Genomic DNA, 11,773 nt, shown 5'->3' on the forward strand with positions numbered 1-11,773 from the left:
TTAGACAACCCAGAACAAGCGACTTAGGAACCTCTCAGGAATAGTGAGAATCAAGAACACTCTTTCGTTTTTATTCTCACAAATGTACACAATGTGACTAGTCAGAGACACGGTATAGTTTAAAATGTTTATTTCAACTATGTGCTCTAAGATGCAGTATCTTTGCTAACATAAGTAAAAAGATGCATAAAATCAATACAATCAGCATTGTTATCAATTCCATAAAATACAAAAGGAGAAATCATGTTATAATTATAGTGGAACCAGGTCTATAGTGCCTTGTGTACCACCCTCGCTTGCTAGGAGCTATGTATTATAGTAATAGAAGATCTCTAGGCTAAAACGGGGAACCCCATACCTCCAAGATCAGGTGAAGTGAATCACATCCCAGATCAGCACAGATCTTCATCGATGGGAAAATGTTCTCCAAAAGATGCCTCTCTTTATTTTATTTATTTTATTTTAAAAGTTTTATATAGCGCTGGCTAGACCCAGAGGTATCAGAGCGATTTACATGAGCATCGGATCATAGTTACAGGTTACATCGTTACAAAGGTTACACAGTTCTTAGAGCATGGCAACATAGTTACTTGTAAGGTCGCGATAAACAATAAGCACGAATACGTAAGGGGAAAAGAAGGCAAGGTGAGAGATTGAGGGGAGGGGGTTTGGAGTAGGGGAAGTAGACAGATAATTAAGGCGGGAAAGAGGAGGGGAGGGTGAGAGACACAGCATAGGGATAGGAGGGGAAGGGTGACAGGGACACAAACCGGTAGACGAGACAAGGCAACGTCCAAAGTCCAGTAAGCTGTGATCCCAGGGGAAGTGGTATCCCTTCCCTATCTCTATTGCGAGAGGCACCCTTTACGCAGTGGACTCTCTCAGTGGGGTCTCTGAGACTCCAAGGCCTACATACTGGATCCTTCCCCAAAAAGGGGAGAGGGAGTGCTTTGGCAAGGGGTGCCATACCATACTTCAAGTGTGAGTGGCTCTCTTGGCACAGTGGACTCACTCAGCGGGTTCGCTGAGACTCCAGAGTATAAATATTGGATCTTTCCCTAACAAGGGGAGAAGAAGTGCTTAGTCAAAGGGCACAAAGGACAGGGGGTAGGCAGATTAGCAGGCAAGGGGAGAGATTCAGGGGAGAGAGGATAGGAGCTATGGAAGAGACAATAAGGAGAGACGAAAAGAAGTCTGCCTAAAGGCCGACTGGGTAGGTGACGACCAAGGAGGGAATCCACGGCCCATCTCCCCTATAGCTAAACCAAGTAGCTCCATTGGGCATCAGACAAAATAGTTCAGTCTCAATACATTGAGAGAGGAGGGAAGGAGAGACATAAATAGAGGGAGGATGCGGGAGGAGACGACGGGAGAGACAAAAGTAAGTTCAACAATGTGGTTCAACAATATACCAGAAGAAGATCAACAAGTAAACATTATATAAAACAATCAGCAATACAATTAGGGGAGGTGCCGTTATGGACTGTTACTGTATTACATAGGCTGTAGATACATATATATATTAAGGTAACATTTTCCCCAACCTATTTATTTCTTGGGCGTCTATATTATTTTGTAATTGATAAAAATGTAATAAATATAATCTATATAGCATATATACAAAAATATAGTATACAATTTACACACAATAAAAATATCGGCAGTATTTGTTTTTACAATGTTTCATTCAACCTAGCCCACTTCAATTGCTCAGGCGTGTTTCATAGAGATGCCATCTGTGCCAGAGAGAGTTTGACAACTGCGCTTGATTAGACAGTTCAGTCACTCGATCCACCATTTCCTGCGACGCCACAGTGCTGGGATAATGCAGGGCGGCCATTTTGGTAGCAGCCACAATAGTCTTGAGCAGTTCACAGAGTTGATTGCTCGAGTTCATAACTCGGTTGCGAATGTCTTGTGTGACCACCTGCCTCGACAGCGTGTCCCCGATGAACACCAGTTTGTGGGCACTTAAAATGACAAACTTGCTGTGAGCGACGAAGATCCTGGGAGGCTGTGACGCGCGGACGCAGTTGAAAAAAGCGTCAATAGCATTCAGGAGGCAGATGAAGTGAGTTTCACAATGGTTCGAGTAAAAGGAGAGCAGCTGCTTGTCTTGGGAGGCTAAAGCACTGCTGTTCGTTTGGTGCAAGCTATCCGGAGACTCCCATTTTGAGATATGTTCAACGGGTGTGATGATTTCCTTCTCCAACTGCTGGATCTGGCGGACCTGGTGCTGCTCCAAGAGAACCTTGTTTTGCTTGATGAGATTTTCCTTTTCTAGGAGCTCTCTCTGTTGTCGTTCGAATTCTTCTTTACCCTGCAAATGGACATAGTCGTAATCATCCATCCAGCTTGACTTTGAGCGGTCGCTACTGTTACCATTGGGATGCTGATGTTTATTTGATGTCCTGAAATGGCTCTGAGATGAGTCTGCATTTCTTAGTGGTGCTTGAGGGCTGGTATAGTCAACTGAACCTGTGGTGGTTTCCAATGTGCTCTTTAACCCCGAGCTTTCTTGGGTTCGTTTGAACAACAGTTCTGAATTTGCCGCGATTGTGGTGGTTAGCTGCTTAGCATCATCTGGGACAGTCCTCGCCACCATGACAGAGCGATCCAAATTGTCACTTTTTTTGTGCCTATTGGTGGCGACCAACACATTGAGGGACCAGTTGCGGGAGGTCAGCTCCTGATTGGTCTGAGTCAAAATCTGGTGCGAGTCCTCCAGCCGCTGAAGTTCCCGCCTCATTTTGTTGTGGAGGCTGGAATCGGACAGGCTGCAGGCATTCACTGTTGCTGCTTTTACAAAATGGATGTAGTCAGTGAGGGATTGCTCCACCTTGTCCATTGCAACGTGGATCTCATTTACATGCTTTTCCATGTACACATAGGATCGCCATTCAGAGTTGACAAAGGCAATGAGCCTTGCAATGGAGGCCTCCACTGTCTGCTGGAGCCCATACAGTCTCACTAAGGCTGTGTCGGGGTCAAGCAAGAGCATTCTGTCGAGTGAGAGTGAAGCAGACACAGAGGACTCTTTTGAAGTTGTGGATGAAGTGGACATATTGCTGCGACTGCTCCCTGTACTGGAGAAAGACAATCGGTTCATCCCATCGGTTACATCCTGGAGCACTCCCTTGCCTTGCAAGATCTGCTGCGGTACATCATACACCCGTCATCTCTATCTGGTGTCAATCTTCCACTAGCACCATTTTGCTGACCAGGAAGTGGTGCCCCTCGAGGAAAATCATATACATCCTTCTGGAGAGACAAGTCTTGCTCATACAGTTGTTTTCGAGAGGCCCAGTCAGCCGCTCCTCTAAGGTCACTGTTCGTTCTTTGGTTTTTGTCTGTCCCAAATCCTTTATTGGAAGCAGGAAGAGTGTTGTGAGCTTCTTCGAACCTTTGTGCCATTGAAGGCAGGAAGTCATAGGTCTCTCCTTTAATCCTTGCATTATCGCGGAATGTAGGTGGTGGGGCCGCATAGATCCCTTGTGAAGGAGGGAGTCGTAAAGCTCCTGAGAGGGAGGGATATCATACACGCCTTGAGAAGGAGGGATATCGTATATGCCTTGAGAAGGAGGGATGTCGTACACTCTTTTTGAGAAGGAGGGATGTAATAGACGCCTTGTGCTCTCGATTCATCAAGTGGACCTGAATACCGGGAGCCCTGAACTGGTGGGATATCGTACACCTCTTGCTGGGGGCGCATGGGAGGGATGTCATACGTGTCTGATTGGTGCTTGGGCGGGAAGTCATAGGTATAACCTTGGCCTACCCGGATGGGAGTCACCACCTTGCCTTTCAGGGGAGAGCCATCCAAAACACGTGCTGGCATCACCTTTGGCCCCTGCAGTGTATCTTGTCCCTGTGGAGTCAGACCTCTAGGTACCTGGTAAATTCCATGGTTCTGCTGGGCAAGTGGAACCTGGTAAACTCCATCAAGGTAAGAAGGAAGGGAGCTTGGCACTTGGTACACCTGCTTCTGCTGAAACGCGGTAAGCGTTGGACTTGCAATGGACACCTCGTGAGTCGGCGATGTATTCACTGGTCCAATCAGAAGTTTCAGACGGTTGCCAGGAGCAATGCCCTGCCGACCGTGCAAGGAGCAGAGCCACCATCCTTCCAAACCTTCAGTATTTTGTTCAATCACAGTCAAAATGTCTCCTTTCCGGAAGGCCAGCTCCTCTGCGCTTTCGGGTACATTATCGTAGAGGGCCCTCTAATGCATGCGGTGCAATATTAAAAGAATCTGAGTTTGAGAAAATGAGCAGCTTTGTGAATGTTGTGTCTAGAGCGTGGGCCGATCACCCTGCATCAACAGCATACATTGTTATTTAACCTTGAACACTTTGTGCAGACTTGAGTCCAGAGATGTGAAAAACAGACCGTTTTCATGTGAAGGAAAGCAAGCAGTTTGTCTTTATAAAAACTGAGACATGTAGTGTTGTGTGCTGAAGCAGAAAAATGGCGTTTAAGCAACTAACTCACTTATGCTAACATAGCAATGTGTGCAGGCAGAACCGTATCCTCACTATCATCAGTGCATTGAAAACGAAACTGAAACTTAGTATCAGTTTCTCAGTTTCGGTGCTTGTGGGGCAGTCTCAGCCCCCGAGCACCAAAACAGATGGGAGAGGTATCGTTGGAAAGGAGAGAATCTCCTCTTTCCAATTGTAGCCTTCTCTAGTAGATCCCTGCTTGGGGATCACCCCAAGCAGGGACCCACTTACTAGCACCAGGGAGGGGGGAGCGGCCCCTTGGGCAAGGGCCTTTACTACACCCATATTTTTTTGGGCATAACATTCTTCTGCCACCCCCTGAGGGCAGAAAGCCCACTAAAAAACAGGGATTTTTCTTATTGATGTTTGGACGGTGGCTGCCCAAAAAAGGCATGGAAATGCACCCCCAGAAAATTGCCGGTATTTCTGTCCTCCCAGGTGGCAGATGGGGGCAGTAGCCCCCAACCTGCCTCCCGGGGGGCAGAAAGCCCACTAGAAACCAGGGATTTTTTTGAAATTGATGTTAAATTTGTGGCTGCCCAAAATGGGCAGGAAAATGCCCCTAACCCTAGTGAAATTCCAGTCTTTCTGCCCCCCGGGGGCAGATAGGGGCAGTAGCACCAAATCTGCCCCTGGGGGGCAGAAAGACCATTAGAATCCAGTTTGTTTTGTATTGATGTAGGGGTGGGGGCTGCCCAAGATGGGCAGGCCAATGCCCCACCCCCCCAAAAAATGCAATAGTCTTTCTCCTCTGAATAAAGCCCACTAGGCACCAGGGATTTTTTTTACTATGTAGGGGCTGCCCAGAATGGGCATGATAATGCCCACACCTCCCCCTGAAAATCCCAGTCTTTTTGATCCCTGGGGGGGGGGATAGGGGCAGTAGCCCCTGAACTGCCCCCAGGGTGGGCAGAAAGCCCAGTAGGTGCTAGCTGGCTTTTTTATGCGTGAGGGCTGCCCAGAATGTGCATACAAATGCCCCCATCCCCCAAAAATATAGCCACAGTCTTTCTGCCCCTCCTTGGGGGCAAATAGGGGCAACCCCCCGATTCCTTCTCAGGGCAGCAGAAAGCCCTCTAGGCCCAGACTTGTTTTTAGCAATGTGCCTACCTGTGGAATTTAGGCCCTAGCGCAGCCGGCACATAGAGAAACATTGCAAACCTGTACATTTTTTAAAAACTAGATACCAAGAGGAATCCAGGATGGGGTGACTTGGTTGCCTTTCACCAGGTTCTGTTCCAGAATCCCTTGCAAACCTCAAACTTAGTTAAAATAACTGATTTTCCTCACATTTCTGTGATGGAAAGTTCTGGGATCTGCGCGAATCCACAAAATTCCACCCACCCCGCATTTCCCAAAGTCTTTTGAGAAAAATGGTTCCTCACTTGTGAGGGTAGGCCTAGTGCCCGCGACAGGAAGCGGCCCAAAACGCAATGTGGACACACCACATTTTCACAGTGAAAATGGATACTATTTTGCAAAGTGCCTAGCCACACATTTGGTGGAAAGTTCTGGAATCTGTGTGGATCCACGAATTTCCTACCACCCAGAGTTCCCCCAGGTCTATCAATAAAAATTGTACCTCACAGCCTTTTAAAATGTGTCTAAGGTCTGCCATTGCAGAGCCTGCTTGCAGTCTGGTACTGTCATACTGACTTGGCAAGTGCACCCACTTGCCAGTCCCTAAACCTTCCCTTTTTTCATATCAGTCACCCCTATGGTAGGTCCAAGGGTGGGGTGCATTTTAAGTATAAGGTAGGACAAGCCTTGATGTGTGTGGCATGTCCTAATAGTGAATTACAGCCATTTTTGTTTTTTACTATTGCAAGGCTACCTGTTCTCTATAGGCCAGAATGGGCTGTTAGATTATTACATGTTTATAATCCTAACTGTCACAGAGAACATGCTAGAAATTCGAGTTTAGTATGTCTGAACTCAGAATGATAAAATACATCTTTTAGTGAAGTTGGTTTTAACATTCTTTGTTTGCAAATACTACTTTTAGAAAGTAGGTATTTGCTTGTCTAACCATTCACACCCGCCTCTGCTAGATTGTGTATTCCTTTGTCTGGTTTTGTGAGTGACAGGGCTGGGGGATTCCAAGAGACAGGCTGAATCACCCAGTGGTGAATAGAGAGATCTGCATCTAGATTACGATGGGAGGAAGGAGTTGCACCTGAACCTTGAATAGGGCTGCTCCTGCCTTTCACAATGCTGGCTCCAGCTCCTGGGGAGCGGCTGATGTCTCTGCCTGCACACTGAAAGAAGAGAAGGAGTCCTGTAAACAAAGTGCTCCAGGACTGTACTTGCCTTCCACAATGCTGGCTCCAACTCCTCTGGGGCATCTGATGTGCCTGCCCTGCACTGTGAAAGGAAAGGAGAAGTCTGGTAAAAAGAGTGCTTCAGAAATGGTTTGGACTGGGCACAGGCCCCTCTCCCCTCAGAGGAAAAAGGATTTTGGGGTATAAATATTGGGACCCTGATCCCAAGAAATTAGATCACTTTTGGACTACAAGAAGAAACCTTTACTGAGGAGAGGAACCTGTCGAAACTGAGGAGAGACTATTCCCAAGATGAAGTGCTGCTTGGCGGATTGGCCTGCAGTGGTTGCCTTCCTGCCAAAGGAAGGAGAAAGGACCTTTGTGTACTTTGCTTTCAACTTGTGAAGGATCTCCAAGGGCTTGGAAAAGAGCTTGCCTCCTCCTGAAGTCTCAGGGACAACAGAGCTCAACCCACAGCTCCCCAGAGTTCTTGTGGAAGTGCCTGCTGCTGTTTTGGGCCTTCTGAGGAACTGCGTGTTGCAAGTAGCTGGAAGCGCGACTCAACGAGAAGAAGCGTGTCGCCGTCGCTGTGTCGTCTGTCGCAACTCCGAAGGAGGGTGTCACTGCTGGAACTGTCGCACTTCACTGCATCGGAGAGAAGCGTGCTGCAACGAAGAGGAAGCATGTCACCGTCACTGCTGCTGCCGTCGCAACTCTGAAGGAGGGTGTCGCCGCTGTAGCTGTCGCACTGCACCGCATCAGGAGAAGAATCTCGCAACGAGGTTGGAGCGTGTCGCCGTCGCTGTGCCTGCTGTCGAAACTCCGAAGGAGGGTGTCGCAGCTGGAACTGTCACACTGCACTGCATCTAAGAAGAGCACCTCGCATCCGCGAGAAGCGTGCCGCCGTCGGAGCTGCTGCCGTCGCATCGTAGATCACGCCGCTGTAGTTGTCGCATCGTGCGGAAGCTTCACGCATCATGGGAGAAGAGTGTCGCCGCTCGAGCTGCTGCCATCGCATCGCCAGGGTGCAGTCCACGCATTGAACCGAGAACTTCTTGCATCCCGGAGAAGCGTGCCGCACTTGGAAGATCTTCACGTCTTTATTTCTTTGCACCTGAACTTTGCTTCATTTTTCTCGCTGCGGCATTGCTTGTTGTGGAAACACAACGCAACCTAAAGTACATTGACGCAAAGTGTTGCATCTAAGAACTGACCTGAACTAAGCTTAATCTACCATCTTAAAGCAACAGTATTGTGTATTTTTGTTGTTTATGGTTTTGTAGTAACTCTATATAAAGTATACTTATTTTTTATATTAAACGTGTGTGGAGTCCATTTGTAGTGTTGTCACTGGGTTACTGTATGTGGTCACAAATGCTTAACAAAACGCCTCTGAGATAAACCTGTCTGCTCGTGCCAAGCTACCAAGACGGTGAGCAGGGGTTATTTTAGGAGTGTAATCCCCTTATCCTGACTACAGGCGAGGGTCCCTATTGGACACAAGTACCTACCTGTGCCAACTAGAGACACCCAGATCTAACACATGATTTTCTGTAGTTTTGAGGCAAAAGAGAGACACAGAATTACCAAAAGGACTCAGATTATTACAATTTCACCAAAGCCTACTTATAATGGTAATAATGAGCATACTGCCCTTGCCACTCGGACTGATTGATATCTGGGAATATCAACTTTCGCTGGTTTAGCCAAAAAAAACATAATAAGACTGGAAACTTATTTCGCATTTTCTCCAATTACATTTTCATCTCGATTACATTTCTGAGAAACTGGGGCTTAATTTTAATGAATAGGTTTCCTTGAATTGTACTGAACACCTTATTTATATTATGGCATGTAGCTCACCAGGCCTGGTAGGTCAGCAGAGGCCTTGTCTCCATCCCTCTAATTGTCGTCTGCTCACTATAATTAGAAATCCTCACCTGCCTGAGAGGATGCGCTGAGTCTTAAGTACAGGCATCAGTGCTGTGCATGCACTATAGTCTTACAAGAATGCCAAGGGGGCAACCGTATTATCTGCTGTCCATTCAGCAGCCGCGACCCATGCAGATAAGAGCAGTGGGGTGGTGGTGCGGGGACGGGGGGGGGTCTAAGGGATTTCTACAGATGATGACGAGGGAAAATTACTTATTTATTCGATTTTTCTGTGTGGTCATCTGTCGAAATTCCCCCCCACACGGTGCCACCACCCCACCGCAATGACCTGCATGAGCCGCGGCTGCCATACAGCATTTATTGTGTTTGTTTTACAAACACATTGCAAAAGAGGGAGATTATTTATGAAAAACAAAATAGTAATAACCCTGACATGTAGCACCATTTCTTCCTGCTTGTGTGCACCATTCTTTGTTTGGCTAGCCCAGTTCTGCAGTGCCTAATATCTCAGACCAAGGAAAGAAAAACAGCGATGGTCACACAATCCTAAGTAGGGTGAAGTGATGGCACTGTGTACAGCCATCCCTATTGCAGTCAGATCATCAGATGAAAGGTTTGTGATGATGGAGCTGGTTGAGGTTCCACTGTTAAAGGCTTTGCAGTTCTCCCAATTCTAAATAACCAGGACGTACCGCTAGTTTAGTGGGCCATGAGGACTTCCAATTTATGGCAAAATTCTCACTGCACTGCATAAAACTCTAAATGAGGGCCTATGTCAGAGGCAATATTTGTGAGCCTATGGGTGAAGACGTCCAGCATAAAGTGGTAGAATAACTAGAGCAAGGACCCTAAGAATATTATATAAAGATAATATCTTATCTTACTATGACATTTAACTTGATAGCATTTTTCTACTTAAAACGTGTGTGTATATGGCTAGCAAGTTTAAGGCCAAGTCCCACCCAAAGATCCAGAGAGTGTTACCAAATTGTCTGAAATAGGCTTGTGCTTTCTTGACAATAAACATTTTCTCTTTATTTAGAGAGTAGGTCGAACTGCTTGCTGAAGAAAAATTCTAAATTTGAAGAACTAAAGTCTTCACAAGTTGGTCCTTCTGTCCAAGTGCACTTTTTTGGTGAAATGTTTGATCCATTTTTTTATTATTTGAAACACAATCAGCCAATATTCATAGTAAAAGCAATGGCGCACTGTGTATACAAATGCAATACCGATGGGAAAGGAAAAGTGGGGAAAGACAGGTATGTAATAGTGGTATTAATTTCCATAGTCATTTATTTGGTTGTGTCCCTATATGCTCCTTTTATGCTCACATTATGGGTTGAGTTAGTTCATAAGCTCCCTGTTGTCATACTTGAAACTATGTGTTCTAATCCATTGGTAGTAAGTCTTCCAATAAGAGGCATATCATGATATAGTGGTGAAGCTGCTAATTGAGGAGTTGAGCAAGGTTTTTCCTTTGAGCCCTTTGCCCCGGAGTATCAAGGTGTGTGGTAAGTGTAGGGGGGGAAGGTTGGGGTGTGGGGATTCAGGTCCAGTAGTAGGAGTTTAATATGAGCAGCAACGTATTCATGGTCCTCAGGTGTCAGAAATGTAGAGTGACCTGCACTAGGCAGCACCTGCACCCAACCTTTGGGACCTTGCTCTACGTGTTGGTAAATGCCACCTACTTCTTTTGTGGTTGTAGTATCTTGATGGGGGTAGTAGTGTTACCATTTTGTATATATATTTTATATTTATATTTCTTTCCCCCTTGACGTTCTTGAAGGAGTCCATTCTAAAACATTCTTGGAACCATTCTGTTTGGGTTGGTCCATCACACTTTCTCTTCTGCTAAGGCAGTTGCCAACCATCTTCTCTGGAAAGGATTCATGGCTCATATATTTTCTACATCATGTACTGGGTAGACTAGGAGTAGCTGATGGTGACTTCTTTCATTTAGTGTTCCCCATATATTTGTCTAAGTGGTGTACTTTCCTAGGTGGGGCAGGACAAGAGAAGGTGTTAACTATATTGCATTGTGCATCTGTGCATCTCCAATATAAAGGGTCTCAGCTCAGACCTATTTTGCCCCATGATTTCTAAGTACGGTGTAATACCAATTAGGTAAGTTTTGAAAATCGGTACATTTGAGTCTGGATTCTCCATACCACTATAATGTTTTTTAGGCAGAGCATTCCAGTTTTCTTCATTATAATCATGTTTTATGGCTCATGATCATGACCAAACAACTCGAGGAGCCACTCCTGCGTGGCGGAAGGATGCGCTGAGGATAAATGGTGGCCCCGCCAGACAGCTGCTGCTGGTGCTGACCCTGACCGAGCCGCTGCAACCAGGTGAGAATGGAGGGGCTGCTGAAAAACCCTGAGGTTGGGCTTTGGGGGGCACTGTGTGAAGGGGTGCATTACGACACCCTCTCCATATTGTATCAGAAGGAGCAGATCGGAAGAGAGATAATAGAGTAGGAGCAGGGGCAGGTTTAGATTCATTACCTCTGGTTCAGGCCGAGAGGGCCTTATAAAACAAGCAAAAGCGCGTCGCTCACTGGGGCTTGAGGACATCCCGAGCTGAGCGCGCGTGCACATTAGGAAAGTGAAACTGCATCAGCCTTGTGATGACCGAAGGGGGACAGTGGATGTGCACATCGCAAGTCAACTCTAGCTTGTTTAAGGGCGCCTTCACAATTGCAGTCCGTCCCGCGCGTGCACATGTCCTGTCTCCCTTCCAAAGCAAGTCAGTAACAACAGATCTCGCTAGCGACAGCGCTTTCGCGCTGCATCGCTAGGCGAGACCTAAAAAGAGATGCTCCGGCAGCACATGCCTTTTGTAAATGAAGGCCTTAATGTTGCTTTCAACTTCAGGTCTTCCGGTTTCGTTTGGATAGGCCGGTTTGTCACGTCTAAAGCTTCCACTTTAGTATGAGGATATATTGCCCTCAGTTCTCAGAAAACCCAAAGATGTGCATCTCGGTCTGTTGAAGACAGTTGGAATGCTTGTAGTATGATTGCTGTAGGGTTCAATGTGTGGCAAGTAGAGACTGTTTGACTTGGTGTCTGCAGAACACCTCACCAATTCCAGCCAGGGTTGGACATCTTCATG

The 11,773-nt window shown here is 46.5% G+C and overlaps 1 pseudogene; it reads right to left on the reverse strand.

The window, feature by feature from the left end:
- Window positions 1–1,721: 1,721 nt before the first annotated feature.
- On the reverse strand, window positions 1,722–10,851 carry LOC144821816 (enhancer of filamentation 1-like; annotated as a pseudogene).
- Between the last annotated feature and the right edge of the window lie 922 nt (window positions 10,852–11,773).

Source organism: Lissotriton helveticus, chromosome 2_2 (assembly GCF_964261635.1).
Source record: "Lissotriton helveticus chromosome 2_2, aLisHel1.1, whole genome shotgun sequence".
Taxonomy (NCBI): Eukaryota; Metazoa; Chordata; class Amphibia; order Caudata; family Salamandridae; genus Lissotriton; species Lissotriton helveticus.